The sequence below is a fragment of the Nuphar pumila genome, chromosome 13, assembly GCF_984573655.1.
Source record: "Nuphar pumila chromosome 13, dmNupPumi1.hap1.1, whole genome shotgun sequence".
Taxonomy (NCBI): domain Eukaryota; kingdom Viridiplantae; phylum Streptophyta; class Magnoliopsida; order Nymphaeales; family Nymphaeaceae; genus Nuphar; species Nuphar pumila.
Genome location: NC_143261.1, coordinates 86,272,182 through 86,288,049, shown reverse-complemented (window position 1 = coordinate 86,288,049; position 15,868 = coordinate 86,272,182). Strand labels below are relative to the sequence as shown.

General features: G+C 34.3%; 1 pseudogene; it reads left to right on the top strand.

Moving 5' to 3' along the window:
• Positions 1-2,238: 2,238 nt before the first annotated feature.
• Positions 2,239-4,293, top strand: LOC149818986 (LOB domain-containing protein 4 pseudogene; annotated as a pseudogene).
• Positions 4,294-15,868: the final 11,575 nt, after the last annotated feature.

The window sequence follows — 15,868 nt, the reverse complement described above, 5'->3', positions numbered from 1 at the left end:
GAATGGAATTTCTTTTTCACGTTTTTTTCTCCATTAATATAGAATGTGAATCAAATCTATGAATCATCTTGATTATTAATTTTTAAGTTTAATGGATTCATCTCCTTGTATTTGCAGTTTCTCAGACGAGTTCAGCATTGACACTGTTGTGAAACCTCCCCCTCCTGCTATGGCATATCATATCTCACATAATTTGAGCTTCTTCACTAGCATATTCACACAGTTCCTTGGTATGTTTATTATCCTTTTCCCCAACAACTAGAGATCATTGCATAAAACATAATCAAATCTTGCAAAATCCATAAAATCCTACACACACACACGCATCCCAGAAAAAACACATCCATATTCAGTCAATTCCTTACTAAAAAACGACCAGGATACAACCTTATACAAGCGTTAGAACTCACAAATACGATCAGAATAGGAGTTATTCTCAAATCTGGACACTATCACCCTTAATATCCAGAAATTAAAGAAAAATCCATAGAGAGAGTGATCGCACATAGAGAAAAATGAAGATAATCATGCATTCATGGGGGTTTTTGCTGGGTCAAGTCCATTGTGAGAGAGAGACTTAGAGAGGCACACCTGAAAAGAGGGGTTGCTCGGTGCACGATGATAGCGGTAAGGTCTGGCAAATGGGGTGGTAGGGTATGATGACTGCAGCGAGAGGGAGAGGGAGAGATCACACAGAAAGAGTGGTCACAAAGAGAGAGAGATAAACATAAAAATGACCCATCAGACCTTTTTAATATAAATCACTTTATAACGGTGATATAATTGTCGCTGTTAAAACCTATAACAGCGAAAAACAGATCTCATCGTTATTGATCTATAATATAGAGATCATCTAACCATTAAATATAGTCGTAATCGTTAAAGTGTTTTAAAGACAATATCTCACGGCTAGAGAATCTCATCATTATATAGTTAAAACCCTATAATGATGAGAGTCAGATCTCACCGTTATTGATCTATAACAACAAGATTTTCTAACTGTTAAAGTGTTTTAACAGTAATATTTAACCGCTAGAGAATCCCATCGTTATATATATGTATTTAACGATGAGATGTGTACAGGGGATATCTAGCTTACCGTTATTGTTGAAGCTAATAGCAACGAGATTCACAACCGAAGTAGAGTAAAAACGGCGAGATATTTATGTCTTTGTTATTAGCTATTAATTAGCGGTGACAAAAATTGTATCGTTATTGCTTGATCAATGGTGGTGAGTTTTTTTCTTGCTGGAAAAGAGTCGCCGCTATTGACCCTCATCTTTGTAGTGACATATTCTAGTTCTCATATGTCAGCTCTCATATTCTAGTGACTATATATATATATATATATATATATATATATATATCGTGACTCCAAAATCACCAAAAGGACACCAAAGTCATCATAATCAAGCATGGCTGATCTGAAACCAAGTCCTAAGGGTGCCAACCATGCCCAAAATTTTCCCATTTGGGCTACTATTGGTTCTTAGAAAATTCTAGAGATCTAAGATCGTTTACAAAGCACTTACCAAAAACCCATGCAAACTTTTTCCTTTATACTGACCTGCACAACACCATTCTCGGGCTCCTCTTTGTTTATGTTAAATTCAGGCAAATAAAACCCAAAGAAATTTTCATGTGTTTCTTTTTTTTTCCTTATTTAATCTCGTCATTCACCAAACTCAAGACTTTATTTACTAAGGTTTCATAAACAATTCTTGAGCTAAATGTAATATTAAAATAAAATGCACATGCAAATTGCCCTACAGCTTGATTTCCAAGAGCAGTTGTTTATTCTTGTCATCACCAAATTTACATATTATTTATTTTCTTCACCAACCAAATTTGTCAGACATGTTTAAGACCAAGCGCTCTTGTAGATATTTTTTCAATCTGCACAAGATTTATAGATTGTACCAGAAACCATAAATTATTGAAGTGAGTTGTTGAACATCATCTTTGTGCTATAACTACTCTGCAGTACAGATGTTGAATTTAAAACCTTGTTGTAAAGGTTGACAGTTTTCTAGTTCCCCGCGCGAACACATGCCTATATATATTTCTCAACCATGGATATGAAATTTTGATGATCACTGGTAGCTTCCTTTTCTCTTCCATAATCCATATGGCCTTCATGTCACTTTCAAGACATAGGTTTGTGTATCTCTAGAGATCAAATTGTTGCTATATATGAGAGATTTTCTTCTTGGTAGTGCAACTCTAGACTCTAGAGGGATGAAGACTAGGACTCCTCTTAGTTTGAACGTTCCATGTGCTGGGTGCAAAAGATTACGACGGAGATGCACCTCGGATTGCATCTTTGTACCGTATTTCCCGGCCTCTGAACCGGAGAAATTTGCTGGAGTCCATCGAGTTTTCGGCGCAAGCAATGTGACCAAGATGCTTCGAGTAAGAATAATGGAACTTGTGTTATTGCATTTTGGCTTTTGCCTTTCTGATCTGCTTTTCATCTCTCATCCAGATCTCTAGTAAATGTTTCAGGGATCATGAACTACATATTGTTATTAGAAACTTGTTTTGATTTTGAGTTATTTAGTTGTAGCAGCATCTTGAATGGACAAGGCGGTGTTTCAAAAGAGACTGTTATTCATGGGCCCTAAATTTTACATTTTCATTCCCCCCAAGTATTTGACAGTTTTTTTTTGTGAAGGAAAAGTATTTGACAGATATGATGAATACCTTTTGAATCACTTTTTTTGTTTTAATGGAAATTGGATATTAAATTGTGTCTCTCTTAAAATATTCAAGAGTGTAAAGGACTAATCGATGCTATTATGAACCAATTTTGCATGCTTTCTACTGATGAAGGTGCTTCGAGTAAGAAAATAATGGAACTTATGTTGTTACATCATGGCTTTTGTGTCCGTCTCCTTTGCATCTCTCGTCCAGATTTCTAGTAAATGTTTCAGGTCATGAACCGCATATCGTCCTAAAAATCTTCCTTCTGTTGCATTTTTCAAAATGCAACAGATTTGGAGTACTTTAGTTGTAGCAGCATCGTCGTTTTTTATGACAAAGGAACCCTCGCTGAGAACGGGTCATCACTTAATGGGCCTGTGAGGTAAACCCCTAGTGGAGTCACCGATACCCCAAGCCCTCATCGAGCCTACCAGTTAATTAAAGGCACCCACACACCCAGTGGAAGTCGAACCTGAGAAGAAGGGGTCAACACCTTTTCATCCCCAAACCAGCTGCCACTCGGGTGTGTTGTAGCAGCATCTTGAATAGACAATGAGGTATTTCGAAAGAGAAAATGTCATTCATGGGTTGCATTTCATTCCCTTCCTCCAAGTACTTGACAAGCATTACCAATACCATTTTTATTATACCTTTCTTTGGCCAATTAACTTGGCAGTTTTGCAAAAAAAATTTAACTTCTCTTCACTATGCTGTTTATATATATATATATATATATATATATATATATATATATATATATTATGCTGTTTAATTAGATATCAGAGTGTTCTTTTTCTATCTTTTTTAATGAAAATTGGATATTAGAGTGTAACTCTTAAAATAGCCGATAGTATAAAGGACTAATACTATTTAAAACCTATTTTGCACGCTTCCTAGTACCATCAGAGGCATTATAACACATGAACTTGCGTCATATTTCATTTTATAGATCACATACACTTGCGTCATTGAATAACAAATCACCCATAGTCACATGAACACACGTACGGATCACTGTAAGCAACAAAAAATAACTTAAAATAGGTTAAAAGACATTCATGTAGAAATCTTGTTGGACATGACCAGGCACCAACTATTTCAAATCTCTTTTTCTTTTTTATTTTCTTTTGATGGGGAAGGTGGTAAAAAAAAACAAGAATACCATCATCATGAATATTCATTAAAGGTTGTTTGTTGGTCTTTGAGCATCATTTATATCTCTATTTAATTTTTCAGGATATTCATGTGAACCAAAGGTGTGATGCAGTGAGCAGCATGGTGTATGAGGCACACGCAAGGCTCAAGGACCCTGTGTATGGTTGCGTGTCAGCAATTGTTGCACTTCAGCATCAAGTCACCCAGTTGCAGACTGAACTGGCAATGGCAAGGGCAGACAATGTCTCACTGAGGGCCCAGCTGTCTGCTATCACACCACCAACACCAAGTGCTACGTGGAATACGCACATCAACACGTGTGACGTGTCCACCAATGGATTCGATGAGTGCTACTCACAGGGGCCCGTCGTATCATTGCCTCATCTTGATTGGTCAGATCTTGGGGATGTTTCCTTTCATGGGGTTCAAGTGTAAACCATGAACCCATTTTTATCATCAGTCAAAACTTTGTAATAATTCATTTTCCAGTGAGTAAATTTGCACGCAAGTCTCTCAAACAGTGCCATCTTCTATAGCATTTAGCTGCCATCCCCAGCTGAAGTCCCAGAAAATAGAGTAATTTGTAAAAAGCTGCTTAACTTATCATCAATTGATGAAAAAGCAATCCAATATTTTACATTCAACTGCCTACCTGATATCCCAATGCATTCAAATACCCAGCTGAATTATAAAATGACATGTTTTCCCTTTTTGTAGAACAACTCATACCGTGTCATCTTACTATCTTTTCTTAAACAAATCATTAATGAAGATGCTTTAATCACTTTCTTCGACTAAACAAATATTACAGAAATAATCAAAGCAGGTAAGTAATAAAATTTTAGGCATCTTTTCTAAATAACTGATAAGTTAGGAGTCCTTTTGTAAATTATTCCAAAAAAAATATTTCTCAACTTAGAGAAAGTTTAAATATTTTTTGGACCAACTTGGAGCTCGATGTGATTAGTTGGAACAATAAAAGTTTTTTTTTTTTTGCTAGACTAAAGAAAAACCCCTCATCAACGTCTGCACATTGGTAGGCCTCCAGTTGCTAAAACCCTTGAAGTCTTCCATGTCCATTAGGGAATACACTCAGGTTCGACCTTTCTGCTGCAAGGGACACTCCATCAATTTGTCACAAGTCGCCCCTACCAGACGAATGGATATCTCATGGGCAAGTAACAATAGCTCATTACCCCAATGGGGGGCTCTTCTTGTTTGGCAGGAGCAGTTAGTGCACGTAACCTTGTGTTAGGACATTGCAAGTTCGAACCCCAAATGGTACGGTTGTATAACTGGTAGGGGGTCCGCCTAACCCCAGCTTTCTCTGTCAAAAAATAAAATAAAATAACAAGAGCTCATTAACCAATCAGATTGATAAATTGACATAGGAGTACAAAGTTACCAGATCAGTCAAGTAGACATTTTGCATGGTTTTGTGCCTACTACCAATTCCTCCTCCCGATCGAGCACATAGGGCCGACTGACCTTTTTGAGATTTGAGGCCACTGCCTAGGGCCTCCTATTTTGGAGGGGCATCTAAATTTTGGAGTCCACATAGGATGGACACATGGCACATGCCGAGGGCCTCCGAATTTTGAAGTCCAAATAAGGTTAATAGGAATATTTAGGTCATTATTAAATTGTAATTTATTAATTATTCAAAAGCTATAATTTAGGCTATTTTAATAAGTTAATTATTTAAACCTAATAATAAATTTTCTCAATCCTCAAAATTTTAAACCGTTAAAGTAATAATAATATTTTTTACCTAATTTATTAACTTTTTACAATTAATTAAACTTATTCAATATTCTAACCTCACCAAAATCGGTAACCTAAATGGCATAAATTAAAGCATCTTTTTCTTTTTCTCTTTCTAAATGATCAACATTCTCAATATATCCAAAATTTGATTCAAGCATCTCTCTCTCTGTCTATCTATCTCTCTTAACGATCAACATCTCCAACTTGAATCTTATAGGTAATTTTTTTATTTTTTTTATTTTATGTCTATCGATATTATAGTATCATAGTAATTACTAATTAATATGTATTTTTTTTTACATCTTTCAAGTTTCAATATGATCACTTGCATCACCTTCAATTGAATTATAACAATCTCATTCTAAGTACTAGAACAATAATCTTTCTATAATATATTATCTTCTATTTTTAATTTTAGATGATTAATATTTAATAATATGCAAACTTTTTGTTCATCAGTTCATGTATATGTAACATAAGGTGTTTTTTTTTTAATTTGATACTCATGTTAAAAATAAAAATTTTAATCTTATGTGCTCCATGTCCAGGTTTACTAAGTCTCTCACATGTGTTGTGTGCTTAACAATTATTAGATTCATTCTAAAAAAATTATCAAGTTTTATTATTTTTTATTTATCTTTTTATTTTTTATCTTGTTAAAATTATTATGTCTTCTAGAAAATTTGAATCTGAACATAAAAAATTTGAAAAACTTCAAAATTTTAGTTACTTCTCAAAAGGGTGTTCTTGACAAGTTTGTTATTTTTAGAGTTAAAAGTCTTAAAAGAAATTTTAGAAAAAATGATAAAGAATCCAATCGACACATTAACTTTCATAAAAAGATCAAATTCTTTTCCAAATGCATATATTGCTTATAGAATACTCGTGACCATACCAGTTAGTGTCGTTTGCCAAAAAAGTTTTTCTAAAATTAAAATTGATTAAGTCATATCTAAGAACAATTGTGGTGTAGCTTTTAGAAAAATAATTTTTAAAATAATATTTTTCAATAAAATTCTCGTGTAAACTGTGCACCAAATGATAAAATAAACCAACTTACACTAGTGATAAGACCAAGTCAAACTCAGGGAACGGAATAAGGCAATAGACAATTCACTTAAATTATTCACTTTATTAATATCTCAAAAATAAAAGAATTACAATGACTACCAGTTCACAAATAACAAATAATAAAATCCTAATCTAAACTTTGGGACTCTGATGTCAGTTGAAGAAGTCAAAGGATCGATCTTCACTACCCACCCTCCTCCTTATGCATTCAAACTTGCAAAATAACCTAAGTTATGTAACTTAATTAATAATGTTAGTACCTAATCTACTAAACACTAAACAAAAATAAGGAAACAATAGCAACTTAATTAAATAAGTATCAACTAATTATCTAACTAAGAGAGCAAATAAACTAATGCTAACACTGATACAACTACACTAGTCACCAACTACTTGCTAAACTACAAAACAAGTAAATCTTACAATTAAACAAATACTTGAATAATTAACTAAATTAATCTAAACTAATTTACTAACTTCTGACAAAATAACGAAACTTACTCTAACTACAAGTAATCAGAAAAAAAAACAACAACAACAGAATCCAAATTAAAATCTAATTCTAAAGAAATTTACTAAACTACCCTAAATGCTACTCGAGGAAGACACTTAAATACATATTCTGGAAGATCAGAATTTTGAAAATGTAAACGGGGTTAGATGTCCATGAATTTTTATAGAGACATTCTGGAAACACTCAGAGATCAGACCCAATTTACAGAGTTTAAAAATTCTTCCAAAATTCATAGAAAATGATTTTTCAATTTACATAATTGTCACTTTGATAGCAATGAAGCAAAACAGTAATTTTTGCAAAACTAGTTTTCGAAATCAAATTAATTACTTGACCAAGTCAGCATAAAAAATTATGAAATTTAGCAGAGATACAGTAGACATGCTGATGAAATCAATGTACAAATTTTATGTCAAAACTCGTTGAAAACATACATGAAATAATGACCTTAAGTTGACTAGAAATTCAAATTCTACAGAATTTAATAATTTGGCTTTGCTTGACTAATTAACTAACTAAAAATATGAAAAATTAATTACTAGTTAATCCAAACTTAATTACTAAAAACAGAGAATGAATGAATTGCACATCTAACCTAAAACCAAGAAATGAACTGAAATAATTTTGTCGTTAACAACAAATAACATTTTACTAACTATGCAAACCACACGAGAAAAAAACAATGCTAATTAATCACTTATTAAATATGAATAGACTAACTAGAGAACTAAACTAAAACAAATTAAACTAACAAGAGTTAACTACTATTGAACTAAGCATGGAAGAATTATAAATGGAATACATTGACTAACTACAAGTCATGCACTAACTTAACTTAAGCAAATACACGAAATACTATGCACTAACTCGACTAATTAGTTACTTAAGCATAAACTAACTAACATATATACTAAGCAAGAAATTAATGTAACTTAAAACAATAAGAGTAAACTAACCTAATGTAATTAACATAAACTATCTAACTTTATCTTAAATTTAAAATTTAATTTAAAGATAATATCTAACTTACTTAACTTTAAAATCTAATATAAAGCTAACTTAAGACTAATCAGGGCACAAGGGGTGGTTATAAAATTGACTTTGCATATTACACGCCTAGTGGACCCCACTAATTACTAAAACTAAATTACTAAAAAAAATGCATTCAAGAAACAAGAAAGGAAAGCATTGAAGGGCAAAAATTTGAAAAATGTCTATACTAATTAAAGACTTCCTAAATTACTTTACACATAGAAAACTTACTCCAATTAAATCAAGGAACTAAAATTTTGAAATTGACCTAGGAATTCAAAAATAAGAAGGCAATTAAAGATTAAAGAAGGAAACAACTTAATTTACCTAAATTGACACACTACATGATTTTTGAATAAACCTAATTACAAATTTAAGCCTACAAAAAATTAATACTTACCCAAATTAAAACAAGGAATCAAAATCTGGTAATTAACCTAAGAATTCAAAATATAGAATTTACCTAAGGCTAAAGAATGCAATCAAATGAATTACCTAAAATACACTACACGGTTTCTATGATCTAACCCTAATTACTAATCTTTTAATGCTAAAAACGATGCACACATCCTATATGCTAATTATTGGTTTAATTACTAAATACAAAAATATGTTAACTTAACTCTAATTAACCTACCCTAATCTAAGTAAATTAAATCAAAAGTAATGACACAATAAAAATTAAAACAAACTATACTACTCGACTAATTGAGAAAATATCATCTAGATCTAACATGTTAACTATAGTTAATTTAATTATGTAAAAATCAAATACTAATCTAATTATCTAGCGTTAACGTACTGTTAAACCAGAATTAATAAGATTAAAATTAATTTTAATGCTAACTATGGAATTAGCACCAATTTAAATGAATTACTAACCCTAACTAATTAATCTAATCTAATCTATCAAATCGGCTAACGGCTAGATCATAACCAATCTGTTAAAACAACACAAAACTCAGAATTTAATTTGTTAACAGAAAAATAAAAGCTAAAAATAAAATTATTTTCACTATATATACTATTCAACCGATTATGTCTTTAAGATTAAAATCATGTGATTCAATCGGTTGAATATAAGAGGCAAGACCAAGATCGATTCTTGCACATGCAAGAACTCGATCAAAAGAACATTTTATGTTGTAATAAAAATGAATTTGGACTGACAAAAATAACCTAAATAGTGACCCACAATTGGACTTACGACACGACACGACACACTTCTATCTAGAAGAAAAAGGGTGTGAAGACTTACCTCTCGGCTCGTCCGATGAGTTGGGGGAGAACACGATTGGTTTTGGGATTGGGGAGCATGCCCTTCACGTCTCGGAAGGTATGCAACTTATCTTCAAGGGCTGCATTCTTTTGGGAGCCGAATTGCGAAGGGGAAGGTTGGTGTTGGAAGCAAAGATGGAGGATTGGTTGAAGAGAGGACACGACTGGATCCTCAAGGTTGGTAGTCGACACACCAACTCCGAGTTGGAAGCTCTCCAAAAATTATGCAGCACTTGCAAAATAAATGACAGCACACACCCAAGAAGAATCAAACAAAGTGGAGGAAAGAAAAGGAAGAGGGAGAAGGAAATTAAGAAAATAAGAAAAATAAAAATGGTGGAAGGGAGAGAGAAAAGTGGAATAGTAGGGGGCAATTTCTTTGTCCTCTCTGCCCTTTCTCTCTCTTGGTTCTAGCTTGGACCAAACCCACTTGAGGTGAGCTTGGACTTGCCTGAGCCCACTTGGGTTAAGCCTACTTGACCTACCAGGTTAGCTTTTTTTTCTCTTCTTTTGTTTTTTGTCTTATTCTGAGTCAAGATCACTTGAGCTAGACCGAGCCCATTTGAGGTGAGCTTGGACCCACCTGACCTAGACTAAACCCTAATTGAGTCAAGACCCATCGACCTTAACAGCTTGACCTCTTCTATATTTTTCTTGACTAAGTCTAACCCATCTGACCTATACTAGCCCACTTGAGGTAGGTTTGAACCTAGTTGGACCTAAACTAGGTCCAATCCATTTTGGCATATACCTCTTCATTTTGTTGTGCTGACAAATTCTGTATGAGACGCTCTTGGTTGTTACCGTACTGAACGTAAGGATGTGTCAGACATGACCTAGGAGCTCCTCTACACTGCATTGAGCCACCTCTACTGGATCTTTGGTAGGTTTACACATTGTTCTCTCTCTTTCAAGTTATTTTGTTGGATTATTGTAAACCTTTCTAAAATAATATTTGGTCCTAGACCTTGGTTCACGCTCTCTAGAGCACCATAAGCTTGCTTCGGTGTTCACATGCATGCCCTTGCGACTATCTCTCGATATTTATGGTGAATTATGTGGCATAGGGTCTTAGCCTTTGGTTTATGCCCTCTAGGCCACCACAAGCTTGCTTCGGTGTCCATGCACATATCTTTGCAATACTTTCATATTTAGTATATATATATATAGATATGTGTGTGTGTGTTGTTTTACATATTTTACTTAGTCTAATGCATGGTTATATTCATCAGACCCTACTTTATGCACTTTACTTTGTCGTTACGCTATTATATACATAGGCTCTTGCTTTGCGCACTTTACTTAGCCTGATGCATGGTTTCATTCATTGGGCCCTGCTTACACAGTTTACTTAGCCTGATGCATGGTTTTATTCACCAAGCCCTACTTTACGCACTTCAGTTTATCATCACACTGTTATATATATAAACTACTGCTTTTAATAAGTATAATTGCTCTATAATAGACATATAAATGGTGTTTGATCCCTATCACCAAAGTGGTTCAAAATGTCTTTCCTTGTTCAAAACATTGTTTGGTGAAGAAGCCCCTATTAGAAAGGTTTTAGATTTACACAAAATTCCATTTACGTAAATATCTAAGTTACCACTATAAGGCCTAGGTTTTTGATAAATCATGGAAGATGCAAAGTGCGCACAATGGTGCATTTCTATCAAAAAATGGATGTAGCATTTTTTTCGTTAAACGGGAGAGTTGCTGTCAAATTTTTTGATAAGAAGCTCTCTGAGCTAAAAAGAATATAGTGTTTTTCCCATTAAATAGGGGAGATGTTGCCAAAATTTTCTGGCAAAATATTCACCTAAGTTAGTATGGATGGCACGATGATTGAAACCCTACCAGAATGGCTCGTTCAATTTTTGCCTTCAAGGGCATCGTACTCATAAGGGTCACTGTGTCAGAGTAACTATTGTGCCTTGTTAGGTCAGTGCTTGTTGAGACTAAATACGCTCGAGCAGTCGATCAAAAGTGATCTTTGATTATGCATGACTCTATCAAGTACTGAATACTCATAAGCGTTGTGCCAGAGTTGGTTATCCACATCCAAGAGGTGAAGTGCTTGTGAAGGTTGCAAACACCAATAGTGGTGTTTGCATGCATGTAAACAAAACATGATGGTAGTTCCTGTCCACACGGGAATTGGCCTATCCTTCAAAAAATTGACTAGGGTTGTATTCATATTCTCTTTGTGTAGAATGCACTAGATTGCCTATATTGCACTCAATGTTCTAATGAGAAAGATTATGTCATCGAACCCCTTTAGGACTTTACACTCATTGAGGTAGATGATTATGGTAGCACCTCGAGTGACATACTATATCTGATGAATCAAAGAGTTCGGGCGGTCTCCAAGTCACCTGGAGGTTAGAAGGTCGGGTTATCCCCACGATCTAGGGATTCAACCGTGCTACTACATAAGTTGAATCCATACAAATTGAGCCTAGCGGAGTTTATCCCAACATATAAATTGTTGCCCCACTACGGCGAGTCACTCAGGCTTCTAGGCACACAAAAATATATAGTATAATAAACACCCGTATGGCTTTGTTTGATGTCGAAGTTTAGTTCTCCTGCATATCAGGGAGAACTCATAATTATTAAAACAATACATTAGTTATAGGTACACTGACAAATGAATTAATGAATGTACGTTAGTGCTACTTATGCATCACCTTATGTAAGGTATTGATCTCAGTACACTGTTGGACCGATCAGATGAAGAACTCAAATTGTATTCACATAGCTAAGCTAGGCTCAAGGAGCTCCTGCTTCAGTCCATGGGACACCTATAAGCTAAGTCGTGGAGACTTGAGCTGCGATGTTTTCAACTGATGCCCTGAAGTCTTTTATGTCTTCTACTTATTATATTTGTAAGAGTTTGAATATTTTTCTACTTGACCATAAATGGTTCTGACTCTGTTTTATGAGGCATACAGGTATTGGATGTGCGGTGAGATATGTGGAGCAGGGTGGCATCAAAATTTAGGGTTTCTCCAAGCTTTGTTCGACATTTCGTTTACAAACACAATTTATCTAGCGGTACTACTTTATCAAGCAATATTGTTTGTAATAAATAATTCATTTTGGTTTGCTTAAATAAAATATTTTGGTAAACAATAAGGGATTAGCCACATACCTATGACTTGCCCGACATCTTCTAAAACCAACGACTAACTATCATCTATTGTTGCTGCTAAAGTCTTTCAATTTCGTTAAAAAAAAAATCATAAAATTTAGATAAAGTTTTGTTTTGAAAAATTGAGGCATTATAGAGTTGTTGAAAAAATGTGAATATTTTATCATTAATTTTTAGTACAATATCGGCCATTAATTTTTTTTACCTCTCCAAAATACACATATGAGCATATAGATGATTATATATGTAAGGAAGGGTAGCATCCAACCAAAGAAAGGTCCAAAATCTAAATGATGATCGAATGGCTATACTTATCCAGTGTTTAATTGTTTCATCAATCAGATATTATATATTTATTCTTCATAATATATTTAGTAAGAAATACGCTTACATAAAAATGTTACATTTAAACGTTTTTGAAAACGTAAAAAATTAATAGTTCACAATGCATTTAAAATAAAAAATATTGTATGCCATTAATTTGTAGCACTTTAAATAGAGTGCCTACTATCCTGCTGCTACCGTTCTTGGTGTGTCTAAAGAGTTTTGCATGATAAATATACTGTTAAGATAGCCAACGATGCTCATCAATATCTGTATGGAATTTGGAAAGAGGAACGCATTCACTACGTAAGAGTTATGATGCTCTGTCAACAAATAAACTTGAGGCGTTAGGCAAGGTAGGTCATGCCACTCGTTTCTTGCCTATTAATGAAAGGGAATGATTTCGGTGCCTATTTATTGTACTTCGATCCATCTCTCATACGAAGTCCCAAGTTGCTCCCGAACCACATAATTAACCTAGCACCAGTCCTGCGGTTTGGATCATCAGTGGACCCAAACAGTTCAGATTCAGGCATTACTAAATCCAATATAATCAGATTTTGGCAGAATTGGATTCTAACATAAGAATCTTTTAATGAATCTGATAAGCTACTCTTTCTTTCATAGCTATTTGGATTTGAACATTAGTTAGATCATATGGTTCAAATTTAAGTTTGAACATAGAACTCTCGAGGTAATTGGTCGGTCAGATATCTAAGCTTCTTGATATACTGACCAGGCCTTGAGCATGACCTTCAGAGCATGTTTGATGGCTTGTCCAGGATTGGATGGAATGAACGAGCAAAATGGACAGAACACACATTCAACTGTAGTAAGTCCAACGTTTGTTTCGACCGTATGCAAAAGCTGTGTTTCAAATGTTCGTTGTTTGATTACAATGTACTGACAACTTGAACAGACATTTAAAATGACAAAAGTAAGAATTTTGTTTTCCTTTTCCTGCTTCTAAGCTGGAACTAAAACCCCCAAAAAGAATAAAAGGCCAGATAAAATGAAAAACTCATTTATAAAAAGCACACACAAACTAAAACCCCTGGTGGTGGTGCTCGGATGCTAATAAGTAGTTGGATAATATTATCTAAATCCAGTTTAATTAGGACATTCTTGAAATTATATGGGTTTGATACAGGATTCCCTTTTCTCAACAGATGTGTGTTTGCCATTTGCTTTAAAATAGAGAAATACTAGGATTAATAAAATATTTTGATTCTCAATAATATTTTTCACAAGAATAATTAATTTAGAGTTTTTGTGTCTCTAATCTAGTTACAATAAATTTTAAATATACCAAACTACACAGGAGAGCAAATTTCATGCAATTTTGACAAAAATAAAAGCTTTATGAGTTTTTCAGTAAATCTAAACCACTTTTATGTAATTTCAGAAAAGTTAAAGACCCTTTTCTGTAACTTTTTGAGGTTATTAGAAAAGTATAATCACTTTTTTGCAATATAAAAAAGTCAGAAGATGGTTTCTGAGAAAATAATAAATTAGTACGCTCTAACAGTAACTCTGAACCTTTGTGAGGTAATAGAAAAGTTTAACCACCTTTTTGTAATTACTAGAAATTTTTTTACCACTGTTCTGTACAAAAAAAAAAGTCAGAACACTGACTCTGAAAAACTGATAGTTAGAAACCCTGTTTTCTGATTTCTTTTTTCAGAGTACGGGTTCGTTTCTGAAATTTCACAGAAATCGAACCACCAAAAAGAAAAACGGAAAGGTCTAAAATACAATACTTCACAGTACTATGAGTTGTTTCTAAAAAATCAACTTAAAAATGATTATTAAAATGCTTTGAAGAGGACGGTTCTTAAAGCCGAGAAACCCTTATGTCTTCCTCCTTGAGTTTCCGACGATGAACATCCGTCGGAGCCGCTGCCGAGCGGTGGCACTCAACCTCCGTCGTCGAGGACTGCGCCCTGCGATAAGGCAGAGAAAAGGGGATTTCCTGCAAGAAGAAAAATTTTCCGTAGCTTGTGATCGGACTGCCGGAAAGGAGTTCCGTCGACGGGTCCCGCCGCCCCTGACATGCCGGACTCTGGCTGCCGGACCTCTTTCTTCTCTCTCTTACTTCCTCCCTCTGCCGACCACCGTAGACAGGGTACATATACCCTATTATGCAACCCTTGCTTACACAAACAGGATTTTTCTTTCAATGTTTTGTTACAACAACGCCTTCATCCCAAACAATTGGGGTCGGCGATATGAACAAAAAAGAAAATCATTTTGGGTCCTCCACATATGTGATATGTCTCCAAGTTCATTTCTGCACTGCGTTCATAATAGCAAGTGCACGATGCTCTCTTAGTAGTGGAAAGACAAGCACTAATTCCCTGCTAAGGGTGGGCAATGGGTCGGGCGGCCCTATGGGCCAAGCCGACCCGGTTAGGTTTGGGTCAAGATTTTAGGTTCTAACCCGTTAGCTACCGCGCCGAAATCTGGCTCGTTATATACATAAACTGAGCTTCAGTATGCAGAAATAACGTGCTTGTTTTGGATCAAACTTTCGGCCAAACTTGATCCATTCACACTTCTAGTTCAAAACTTTTTTTTGGAAAATGACCGTACTATATACCTAATTTGATGCGTTTTATTTAAAAAAAAATTAAATTTTTTATATTATTTTCATTTCTAAAATCATAAATATCTGAATTTAAAAAGACTTTTTTACCCTTCATATATGCGAACTTCCTCCTATATATGTAAACTTCTCAAATATGTGACTTTTTTGCAAAATAAATTCGGTTCTCAAATCTGTATCTCTCTGATCCGATGTTTAAAACTTGTATTTTTATAGTCATTGAAAAATTGAGACACAACCCTATAATTAACTTTCATATTTTGAG